The sequence below is a fragment of the Pinus tabuliformis genome, chromosome 5_1, assembly GCF_031772625.1.
Source record: "Pinus tabuliformis cultivar Carrire ecotype Pingquan chromosome 5_1, CPIR1, whole genome shotgun sequence".
NCBI lineage: Eukaryota > Viridiplantae > Streptophyta > Pinopsida > Pinales > Pinaceae > Pinus > Pinus tabuliformis.
The window spans coordinates 520817084-520830337 of NC_142305.1; positions in this window are offsets into that span (position 1 = coordinate 520817084).

Here is a 13254-nt window from a genome sequence, read left to right on the forward strand (position 1 = left end):
GCATAAAATTGTTACAGGAAAGTAGAAATTTGCTACAGGAAAGTAGAAATTTTATACAGGAAAGTGTTGGGCAGCTATAGCACAGATCAAGGAGGCTACTAGGGCCATGAATGAGGCACAATTAAGTCACTAAGTTTCTTAGAGCGTGAGCAACACTTTCAGTAGGGGGATGTGATGGGCCTCTAAATTAGACATAAATTAAGGTCCATCTAACCATCCTTCAGCACATTAAACCTCTCTTTTTTCATTATATGACATATTTTTAGCTTTAATATGCTCATTAATAAGGCTTATAGATAATATCATATTTGTGCCTAATATTATTTATTTTTGTAGAATATTGTGAGAATATTGGGTAGATTAAGAAGATTTGGAGGAGGAGAGAATATAGCGACTTTCTCCCTACTATAGGAGGAGCAATGTTAGTTACTAAATCAACATGATATTATGAAATTATTGCACAAATTCTGGAGCTCTAGTGATTGAGAAAATCTAGGAATATATTCCCCGTCATTTAATGCAGATTCCTGGTGTTGGGAACTAGATCTAATATTTGAGGGATATTGGAGGCGAAGTGTCCTCCTTTCAAGGAGAATGCTTCCTCATAATTTTTTATAAATACAAATTTGAATTTTCCTCTCGGGGCATGCATTTCTTATTCTTCTTGTGGAGAAAACTTGTATTTTTTCAGCTCCACTTTCATTTCTAGCGGGGATGTACTTGGATTGATTCAAATAATGAAGTTTGGTGCCATTTTTAGCTTCTAAAGCTTGGTCTCATTCATAGGAATCTAAGTATCCTTGGTCTTAGCCATCCTAGGACTCCCATATCCCTTTTTATAATTTATTTTCCTTCTTTTCACTTCTTATTCACATGCATCTCTTATTCTTATTTTTCTTATTTCTTCATTTAGTATTGATGCGTCTTTTGCTATAGTATTGGGTTAAATGGTTGAAGTGAGTTCTTTTTCAGGTTATTTATAGATTCACCATCATGATTCATCCTTAGAATAACTTTGAAAATTCATCTTCATCACTGAGCTACGTGGATTGGGTTACTAGTCCATGCATCTAGAATTTCTAGAAGTCCTTGTAGCAAAATAGTAGTAATTTTCTGCTGTTTTTTAGAACATGTTAATGAGATTCATTTGAGTTTATTCCAATTTCATTATATCGTAAAAAAATTCAATTTAATAAAAAAATATACCCCATTTCATTTTCACTTCATTAGGTTAGGCATTTGATAGGTTAACTAACTCACTAGTTCTCGAATTTCTAGATTTTAGACTAGCAATTTTTTGTTATTTTTTAGCACATGTGAGCAAGGGTGTTTTGGAGTTATTCCAATTGGAATGGAGCCCTAAGACATCCTAATTAATAAAAAAAATTCCCATCCCATTTTCATTTGATTTAGTTGGTCATTCAGTGAGTTGTCACCTCTTGTAGAAAATTTGTCGCTTCCTGTAGAAAACCTGTAACACCACTTGCCTTGCTCATTTTTTATCCCCACTACAACTATGACTTAGTATAGATGAATAATTACCCCCATCTATGATTTTATGATTAGGGGAACCTCCTAAGCCACTCCAACCCTTCCTTTTATTCACTGCAAAAAGTTAGTAGACTTAGTTTCTTTATCACAAGTATAATGCAAGTATGTTATTGATTTAGAAGCAAGTGTGAACTAGGTAGATGGTACATGTGATTCTGATTGGTATTTTGATGAATTATTAAAAATAAAATAACTTTCTTTCTACAAGTAGCTTAACCGTTGTCCTTTCATGAATTTATTAGTTATCATTTACAAGTTGAGCAAGAAGCATTTCCATTTCTTGCAAATAGAGTAACAATTCAATTTTTGCAATTAGTTTAGGATTTGATTTGATGACATTCACTCCATTACATCATATCAACAAAAGAAGGAAAAATTGTATGTTGCACATATAGTTCTAATACCTCTTAGGTTTGTACGAACCCCAGGTTGATAATTAAAGTTGGTAGCCTTGGGAGTTGAAGCATTCTTGTTGCAATACTGAGGTTCATAAAAAGTTTTTCAATTTCATCTTTAATAGCGGCAACCTTCTTGGGATGAATTGGATGGAGGTGCTACTGAACTGGTTTGGCATTAGGATACATTGTAATTTCATCCACAATGATGTTTGGGGTGATACCTAGAATCTCCTCATAATACCAACGGAAACATCTCAAAACTCTTAGAAAAGGCATTTATAGGTCTTTATCTTATCGGGAGAGCAATATGCACTGATATGTATGTTTTCAACATTGTCAGTTTTGATCAAAATGTCAAGATGGATAGTCTCTTCAATGTTTGACAAATTATTCTCAAAATTGACACCATGGATGGATATAAAATTCATAGACATATCAACGATATTGGGTTGATATTGTTCACTAAGATTATCCTCAAAGGAATATGGAAAGGAGGAACGATGATGATGATCATCCCATGGTGCATCATATGACATCATGATCTCCATGATGCTCTCATTGGTAGAAAATATGCGAGATAAGGAATCAAAAGACATTTCGTAATCTAAGGAACAATCAACCCAATTGATCAAAGGGTAAAGAGTTGAATGAGTTGTACAAGATGAGAAGATGGATTCATAGTCGAGCTCAATGCAACTGAGTGACATGTGGTCACCAAAAGTGTCAATGTTATCTTCATCTAGCACTACCCAAGGATCAAATGGAGTAGTACAAGAAGATATCATGTTGACATGGGCAACTAGATTAGAGTTGTCGGGAGAAGGAGGAGGAAGAGAAAAGGTTCCCATGAGGGAAGAATCCTTAAGCAATCCTACCCTGACATGATGATATGGATGTGGGGTTTCTCCCACAAGAGGGACACTTCCAGTAACTTGAGAATTGGTGGAAAAGAAAGTGAGTTGATCAATGGCTACTATACCTCCCTTATGAGGGAAAGAAATCATTCTGAAATATGTCAAAACAATAACAACCATAGCATAAACCCATGTACAACCTAGTAGAAGGTTATAATCTAATGGTTCATTAATAACTTTGAATTCTACTAACACCATCTTGCCACCTAATTCTACTTGTAATGAATTCAGAATTCCACAAGGCTTGAAGCCTCTTCCGTCAAAATCCTTCAGAGTAGTTAGTGACTGATTCAATTGGGGAGAACCAATGGCCTTATAGCAAGAAAGGGACATGATATAGGTTGAGACTCCTTCATCTGCAATGGAATGATGGATATTCTTACTATGAATAACAAGTTGAATCATGAAGGCTAATTGGGCTAGAAGTCGAGGCATATGATTCTTATTGTTAAAAATTGCTAGGTTGTAATATGAAGGATCATTACATCCAATTGCAGAAAGAAAAGCCTTATTCTAGGTGGGATAATTTTGAAACACCTTAAGAGTTGACATAACTAAAGGAGCCTGAGTGAGATCCTTAACTATGTTATAATTCTCAATAGCTCTTGCACGAGGGTTGAATGTAGATTTCTGGATAACACCTTTGGGAGGCTTAATTGTCAATTTTGTAGGAAATGCACTTGGGGTAGGATCTGATGGAGATGCATTTGAACTAGTAGGTTGATCAATAGCCTGACCATTCATGGGATTCACATTACCATAGTATTTATTTTGAGTGGCCACCATAACGTCATTTTTCGACTTAGTGGAGGAAAGCATCAAAACTAAGTTAGAGGAAGTGGGATCCTGGGCAACAATATTGGCCTCTTGATTGAGAAATAGATCTTTCAACACAACAGGTGTAGTGTATGATTTGAGGAATTGATTCACTTCTGCTCGATGTGGAAAATAACGAGTGAAATGTTCCTAATTACAAATCAAACATAGATAACAAGGTTTCCACTTTTCTTCAGAAGACTGATTGTTTTGTTTATCCTACCAAGGGTTATCTTTCTTCTTTTTACCTTTTCCTTTGGAAGATTGAACGACCTTGGTCTCCGAAGTAGAGGACATAGGAGTAGTGGAAGGAGGGCTTTAGGCAGTCACAACAAGTTTTGAACTGGATTGTTTACTCGTAGACTACTAGTTGGAAGAACCAATCATGCCATCGAAGACATGTGATCTTTACTGGGAGGTTGAGGAACAATATTGGAAGGTCATGAAGCATTTGGTATTTTATCATAGAGTGTGCTAGATTGGGTATAAATATTATCCAAATACTAGGTATGAGCAATTACCCACTCTTCGGTCAGAACTTCTCCCTTGGAAATGTCTTTTTTGATGGATTGTGACAGAGAGTTAATGAACCATTCATCTAACAACTGATCAAGAAAAAAAGTTTTAACCAAATGATGATGACTTCACCACTCATGAATGTGATTGGAAATGTGAACTACTTTGTTTGAAATTGGTTAAAATTTCAGTTCCAGTCTCATATCGAATGGGTAACTAGAAATGTGTTAGGAATGTGGTATCCAAGGCACTATAATTATCGAATGAAGCTCATGGTAGATCAATATACCATTTTATTTCCATACCAGTGAGTGTGCGTTGGAAAAGACGTAAACAAACAGAGTCATCATTAAGAGAGTTCGAAGAACACAACAAATGATAAGTCATCACATGTGTAGATGGGTCTTCCCCAAGATTTCAATTGAATTTATGGATATCAATAGGAAATTTCATGGGAATAACCAGCCACCAAGGATAATGAGCAATGGGATCATTGGTGAGCTTGGTCAGATCTGGAAATTCAAGAGTTTCTATGAATTGAAATTGCATGTTGAGGTCTGTTGGAGGATACCCTAGGTAAGATGGGATGGCCTGAGCAACTAGTATATGTGTGCTGGGATAGGGAGGATTTTGATAACTAGTGTACACATAACCTTGCTGCCTAGCTCGAGGATAACTTTGTAAAGGTTAAAATGGTCGAGTTTGGATTTGATGATCATAAGGCATTTGAGATATACCTTGATACGATTGATATGGTTTCCCTGTGGGATTTTTCATCATCCCAACATATGGTTGGTTAGGTTCTTCCTGTGCCATACCATATACATTTTGACCCACTCGAATTTGAGGAGTGGCATGACCAAGAGGTTGTGATTGTAATTTACATTGAAAAGGCTAGGTATACATGGCTTGCAAGGTGCCAAATACCTGTGGAATAGGTGGAGTTAAAGATGGAGCCTGCAAAGGTTGGATTACATTAACTTGAGCTTGAACAAGTTGAGATATAGGTTGATGAACAGGAATCTAAGATATAGTTGGAATAGGTTGAGAGATTAAAGATGAAGCCATAACCGAACATGGTTATATGAGCACGGTATGTTGCAAAATATTAGAAACCATTCCTGAAGGTGGATGACTCAAATGAGGTTGAGCACTAACTTGAGGGGATGGAAATATTCCCACAATAGGTTCCCCCCATCAAAAGAGGAGGGTTATATGGAGGCAACCACCCCCCAAGGGGAGGGTTCCCAATAGGAGGTGGATTGGGTTCTTGTAAGTGTCCATACCCACTAACATAAGGACTATCATGTTGTTGAACTGTAGGTGCAGATGGAGGAGGAAGAGCGGACTACGTAGAGCTCATCAAAGAAGTGCCAGATAGAATTCCATATGTAGATGACATGAAAAAGGTCCATGGACTAGATGTTGCGCTAGAAAAGGTACTAGGAAATGATTGGTAACCAGGCAGGATAGAGGGGCCACCATACAAATGTGTCTCTAGTGATGTTACGAAAATGGATGACATTGAAACATGGGTTGTCTCATTCATAGTAGTAGATACATGATAAGAAACCATAAAATATTTAGTCATGGTTAACCATCCAAAACGGGGTTGCTGAGGGAATATCAAGGGTGATTTGAAAGGAAATGAAGCAAACAAAGGAGCTTATGATAGAGTGTGAGGAGAAGGAAAAGGATGGGCCTGATAAAAACGAGTCCCTACCTGAATAGGAGAGGAAGGTTGAGGATCTTCCTAATGAATCTCTTCAATACTCACAAGACTAGCTAGAAGCGGTTCAGTGTCGAGTCTGAGATATATAGGTGGTGGTTGGTTCTAAGACAAAGGTAGAGAAGAGGAAGGTCCTAAAGAAATAGGCGTAGATAACTGAGGCACCTCAAGTTGTATAACCTCAAGTTATTTTGTCTCTCATTCAATATAGTCAAGTTCGATAACCTTAGGTAATGAGATTTTTTGTGCTTCTATTTCGATTGTGCCAAACTCACCATCCAATGAAGAAGTAATCCAGGGTTCAGTATTCATAAGAAAGGATGATTATGGTGGATTTATTTCAGGTGAAGGACTAGAAGTAGTAGCTTCTGAAGCACTAGATTTGGTATTCTTCAAATTTTTGTGCTTTTGACAATGACCAGGAGTTTCCTCAGGTGGAATAGGAGGCTTATTTTTCATTCTACATGAATGATGGAGTGTAGGGTGTTGTTCTTCCATGTTTTTTTAATAAACTTTAAAAATTAATAACAAAAATAAATCAAACAAGGTAATCGAGGCATAAAGGTTTACCAAGTAAGTTTGAAATACAATATACCACCTTGGAGAACGAAGGATTTACTTATGGGTAGGAAATCTACTTGAATGTTTTGTTTGGCATATCACAATATACAAGGCAGCTAGCTTGATTACCTAAGGTGAGGATAGTAACATATGGTGGACTTCCAAAATATACTCAATGGTATGTGGAAATGCAGCCCGTGTTAGTGTTTTCTAATGCATAATCATACGATGAAAGCGTTTAGATATACTTTTCATGTGTGGAGTGCCATCCAATATAGCTGGAGATACGTGGAGAACTGTCTAATACACTTGCATATGTGGAACGAGATATTACCCCCGGAATGCAACATTGGAAAATAATGACAACTCCTATATTTATAGACATTTTAACATGTCTCTAGCCTAGACCTATAGATGTTTGTGTTAATGTGTCAAATTCTCCTTAAGATCAATTCAATAAATTTTAAAGTTTTTCTTGAATTATGTTTGAATTTTTAAGGCTCACCACGAATTTTGCTTGAATATCCTAAAGATGTAACCTAGCATGATAAATGAAATCTTATTTTAAATGAAAATATATGGATGGGAGGGAAGGGAATACAGAGTGATGCAACATACAAGATGCAACCAAAAAAATTTGCTAAATCAATTCCCCTATTGCAATTGTTCCAAATTTTAGTTTCACACACAAAACCCTATATACAATGCAAAATGCATGATATTTTTCTTTTAGATCCTCTTAATTTTTAAATGAGATGAAAACTAAGATAATTTCTAAATCAATGATAAATAAACTATTCAGAACAATGATTGAAACACCAATTCCTTCAAGCAATCAAATTTTTAATGACCTAATTGACAAGAACAGAGAAAAATCCAAATGAATTCTTATCAAAGGAAATCAAAACCAAAAGAAAACAAGATGGAGGCTTTTCAAAGACCAAGACACACTAGGGGACACAAGGAGAACCAACTAGAATAGAGAAAATCAGAGAGAAAAGAATAAAATGACAATTGTTTGCATCAAATAGGGGTCAACACAGGTGTTGAAAGGGAACTAGTGCTCTGCAGTGTAGGTGTAGATAAGGCTAGGGTGTGTTGCAATGCTCAGTCTCCAAACCAGGGGGAGTGTTGATCAATATTTGGCTAAATTCTAACACACAAAATAAAATCAAGCTCAATGAAAGGTCTTCCTAGGGTCAATCCAAAGCTGATTGAGGCAATGAAGGTATGTTCAAGATGAGAAACAGGGGATAAGGTCTAGGAAACTACTAAGGGAAATAAACAGTCCACAGTGGAGTCACCAATTTATTATGTGAAATTTATGATTGCATACAAAATTATATTCCCTATACCTAGTGGATTCGTCTAGAACAAAAGAAATAAAATAATATAAAGTTTCCCTTAGAGAAATTGAATAATGGGAAAAAGGCTTACTTGGAATTCATCAGAAGATTTAATTTCCTCCTGGCTTGTAAGATCCCATCGTAGCTTTGATTTATATAATTAGAATTTGCAAATACATTCATAACAAGGCAAATTCCACAACATCTACGTAGCATAGTTTAATTACTCTATTCATTGGATTAGCAAAGCATTGAAATACATGAATGTAAATGTAACATAACACATATAGGAAAATGGTATACTCTTTGTATTAATAGAAATAAAATAATGTTTACAACCAAGAATAATAACTTATCTTATAGAGATATCCCCAAGTTGACTTGTCCTTCCTTGCCACAAAGAACACCTCAATGTCACCCTAATGCATGAATATGATGACTCTCTTAGACTCAAGGCAATAGCATAAAGGAATGACTAGTCTACAAAATACAACATTAATGTTGTAGATGGAAATAAATTTATAGGAGAGGGATGGTATTTTAGGAATTGTTATCCATTTACCAATTTAGGATTGAGATCCACTTAATATGGGAGGATGATCTCAAGGGATAAGGGGTGAAATATCTAGGGTAGGATCATATAGTACTCGAGCTTCTTATCCAGGGTAAATGGTTAAAACAACCCCTGGAAGTTTATGGAGGAGGAAGCTTCAGAAATCTTTTCAATTTTATCGAACTTCTAGAATCAACGCACCCCCAACAAAGAGTAAGCTTCTACTGATTAGCGTTGGTACAAAAAGGAGAAACCTATTGTTGAACATAAGTCTCTAAAGGGCCAGGGTGTGATGGGCCTTAAAAGCACTTATTTTTGGAAATTAGACCCAAAAACTTAGTTATTTGGAAAGTTCATGCTTAGGGTTTTGTGTAGGGATGATGACAACATGTTCACAGATGATGACTAACCTGATTTGCAAGCCTATTGACCATATGCGACAAAATTTCCTATAACACATACCTTAAGGAATTTTGCTGTCTCCACCCACGTGTCGAGGGCTTCCCGGAGAAAATGATCTCCACCCCCAACCCTTAGAATTTTCCTGAGACCACGTCACCCAATTACAAAACCTTCTGATAATGCAAATCTCAACCATGAATGAATCCCATCACACCATGGCTATCTAGGAAATGGAAAGGCAAGGATGAAACCACTGTCAAACCAGGAAAAACCCATGCCAATGACAACAAATGAACCAAATAAACAAATGCATGTACCATGCATTCACATCCCAGCAAGGAAATCACACATGCAACCTGTTACCTACAAAATCTTCCTACTCAACTTGTTGATCCACCTTGACTCCCTACTTTCCTTTGGTTTCCTTTTCTTGTCCTTTTCCTTTATTTTCTTTCTTTATTTCCTTTCTCTAAATCCAAGTGAATTCTAAAGTTCTCCAAGAATAATCTAAGTATGCAAGACTGTATGATAGTGTAAGGAGGTTGCTCAGGAGGTTGTTTCACAAAACTATTTGTAAAAAAACGTTTTACAACACTTCCGTCAACAGAGTGGTCAATGGGTTGTTTCAAAACACTTCCCATGACTGGGATGTAATGATCAAGTGGTTGTTCCTCTAGAATCAATTCTAAATTATGTTCATCACTATGCTCTTCTCTTTGTAACAAGCCTTGATATTGTTCCTCTGTTGATACAGACATACTGGAAACTCTTGAGCTTGTCTCGAATACTGAGGGTTCATAAAATTTGACCTCCTTGATGTGTGCACCCAATTAAAATGATTCAAGAGATGTCCTATGTGGAACATATTTGTTTTATCCCTTCTTCTTTGGTATTGTCCCCTAAACGAATGATTCTACTTCAACCTTTGAAATAAACTCCTATATGTATGTTACTCTTTCGAAATATTGATTATTTTTCTTTCTCTCAAATCCTCTTCTGCCTGCATGGTTAGTTTCTTTGGGGGAACCGTGTCGTTCTTCTTCTCTATTCATGCAATACAATCCTATGTTCTCTGAATCCTTATGAGTTCGAGCCCACTTCGATATGTCAAAATCAATGTGTAGGTTCTTACCTGTCATCTTGCTACCTGGAAAGATTAGAGCCACAAACACATATAACACACTCTTAATCAATGCATACAAACAATGCTAGTTATATATGCACGTATAATAGCTTCCCTAGTAATGACACCAAAATTTTGGGAGGATTAATTATCTTTATAATTAAGAACAACCAATCCTACTCACGCATAAATTATCAATCCAGGTAGGTCTTTTTATCTCAAGGCTATTGTGAAAAATATATGCAAGAACAAATGGAAAATAACGCTACCAAAGTCTCAAAACCTATCATTGTAAATATCACTCTCATCACTCCAAACACACTTATTTTTAAAATTCAAATATTTCTCACACTTTTGAAAGAAAAGACACACACTATAGAATAAATTACACTCTGTCACTCTATTACTCTTATTTAGAAGAAAAAACACTCCTGGAAACCATTCAATACTCAAACAATGAAATAACCATTTTTGTAACAACCATTCAATCAAAAAATCATACCAAATAACTTTAATAGTAAGAAAATAACCATCACATCTAATAAATAAATTGGTCTAGGACCTACGTTGTTACATAGTGATAGAGGCTAAAATCTTGAAACTAGTCAATACATGAAAAAACATTTGTAACAATAATACTAAATCATAAATAACTCACAACTAAGAGGAAATAAATGTAAAAACTACAATAAATCACTAACCAGTGATCCCTACTAAGAAGGAGGACTCTTTCTCCTTGGCAGGGGCTAATGATTTACACAACACATAAGCTAATCAAGAAACAGATATGGAGCCATGAACAATAAATAGTTGCATTGATGAAAGTTTTAAATATGAGATTTTTTACCATGATGGTGATCCCCTATATCTATAACTATCTATGTGTGCCCCAATAGCCAGAGAATCCACTGCTTTCTAGCTTCATATTACATTATGTTTACAAGGAGCATGATTATCATTAGGATCTCTCAATTCTCATGTGATCCAAATGGAGATTATATAGAACTTTCTTGGAACAAATTTCCTTAATTGAGATAGAGTCGTATCAACTTCCTAAATTATAATAAAACAACATTTAGAAATATCATTTTTTCCAACTAAGTTGGGTGCACTCTTCATGAGTGTCTCACGTCAATGGTCAAACTAACTTTGACTGTGTGTATGTCCATATCAATATTTGTTGCTAATCATAGAAGAACAGAGAATCCAAAATAGGAAATGGCATTATAGCAACAACATCAATGGGTTATTCATTCCATATTTAGCAAATCAACACTGAGAACATATCATCTTGTAATAACATCTCAACAAGCCATACCACCTGAAACAACCCTTCGTCAATTTCATTAATAACATAGCCTAAAGCAATTAGCTTTTGTATTAAATTACAAGAAAAACTAGATAATAAAGTTTACATGAAAAAGGAACGTAATTTGGCCAATAATGGCTAATCAAGTGACAAAGTATGGCTACTTAGGATTAAAATGGTAATAAAAGATAGGGAAAATAGGTACAAAAAGGATGTTAATTCTACGTCCCAACAACACCTAGTTTTGAAGTATCGTAGTGTCCTACATAGGTACATCAAAAAAGAAATGGATTTCCTACAAATATCCTCACTAGGAGCCACTTATCAATATGTTATCAAAATAGAGTAGAAATTGAAGTAATTGAATAAGTGGGAGTTTGGGTCTGCAAATACACCACAAAAAGTTCCTAGAAATGGTAGCCCTAACTTACAAAATAAGGGATAAGGAAAGGAGAGCCAACTTCAATACAAAAATCCTAAGTGATAGGAGAATAAGGGTAATGGGAAGTTGTGAAAGGAGTCTGGAAAGTGGTGTGAGTTCAAAAAAATCCTTTGGCATAAAACTAATGAATGTTGCTTGAGAGAATCATCTTAGAGCTTAAAGAAAAGGAAATAGACTCCAGATCAGATTTTGGTTTAGAACCAGATAAAGGTAATTACATCATCAATTAAGAACCAAGTGCTACCATCACAACCTAAAATATCCAACCAAAATATCCAGATGAGCTTTAAGAGGGGGAATTCCTCTTCCATTCAGAGATGTGGGTGAAGGGAATCCCCTCCATTTTGTCATTGACAAAAAAAGCCAAAAGAACATGATATTAGGTAAGGTCATCAAGAGAATGAAGCTACTAACAATGTCACAAATTAAACCATACACCATTGGTTGCTTGAGCAATGGGTGAGACATCTATGTCAGCTAAGAATGGTATTTGTGCTATGCCATCAAGCCCTTCAAATATGAGGTACTATGTGATGTTTCCCCACTTGGATTTGGTGACTTTATTTTAGAAAAACCTTATATGTGGAAATGCCATAATATGATTCTCATCCCCATAGTGTCTTTTCTAATCTCAAATATCAACTTTACGAGATACTAAAGGTATTCCCAACTATTGAAATTTCATTGATCACAATAAAAAAGTGCCAAAAGGTAATCTCTTAGATTGAAAATAGTTTTTCTCTTCATGGTTTGGTTATAAGGTGCGAGGAATATAACTACAACCACCACAACCTTTGCATAAGGCTTCTATACACAACATAAGAAAGTGGACAAGATTTTAGAGACACACAACGATATCTTCACTCCACCTGTGGGGGTTCCTATACTCTTCTAGGTGAAACACTCAATTGACTTGATACTTGGTACTCCTTTACCTAATGGAAAAATATATAGTCTCCTTCGCTTTGAGAATGAGGAAATAAAATATCAAATTCATGAGCTCATCCAAAAGGGCCACATTTAACAAATACCCTTTCTTTCAGACGTCCAATTATGTTTATGCAGAAGAAGGCTGGCATACAGAGACTATGTATTCATTATAGATCCAAAAAATCATTATCAATAATGAATATTGCATTCCTAGGACTGATGCTCTCCTTGAATGGCTTAAGGTTTCCAATTTCTTTAATAATATTGATCTAAAGTTAGGCTACCACTAGGTTCCAATTGAACAAACTATTGTATGCAAGACAACATTCAAATCTAAAGAACTAATTTTCGAGTGGTTGGTCATTCCTTTTGGATTGATTAATTGTCCAATAACATTCATGAGGATGATGGATGATATCTTGTAGCCATTGAAAAAATCTTTTGTGGTTGTATATTTAGATGACATCCTCATCTTTAATAGAACCTAGGTGTAACATTTCTAGTGCATTCAACAAGTCTTGAGTAACTTGCAACAATAAAAGTTGTATGCTATTATGGAGAAATGTTCATTTGGCATGCATATAATTAAATACTTGGGATACATTGTGTATGAACATGGGGTGCATGTGAACCTAGCTAACATACTAGTCATTCACCATGGCCA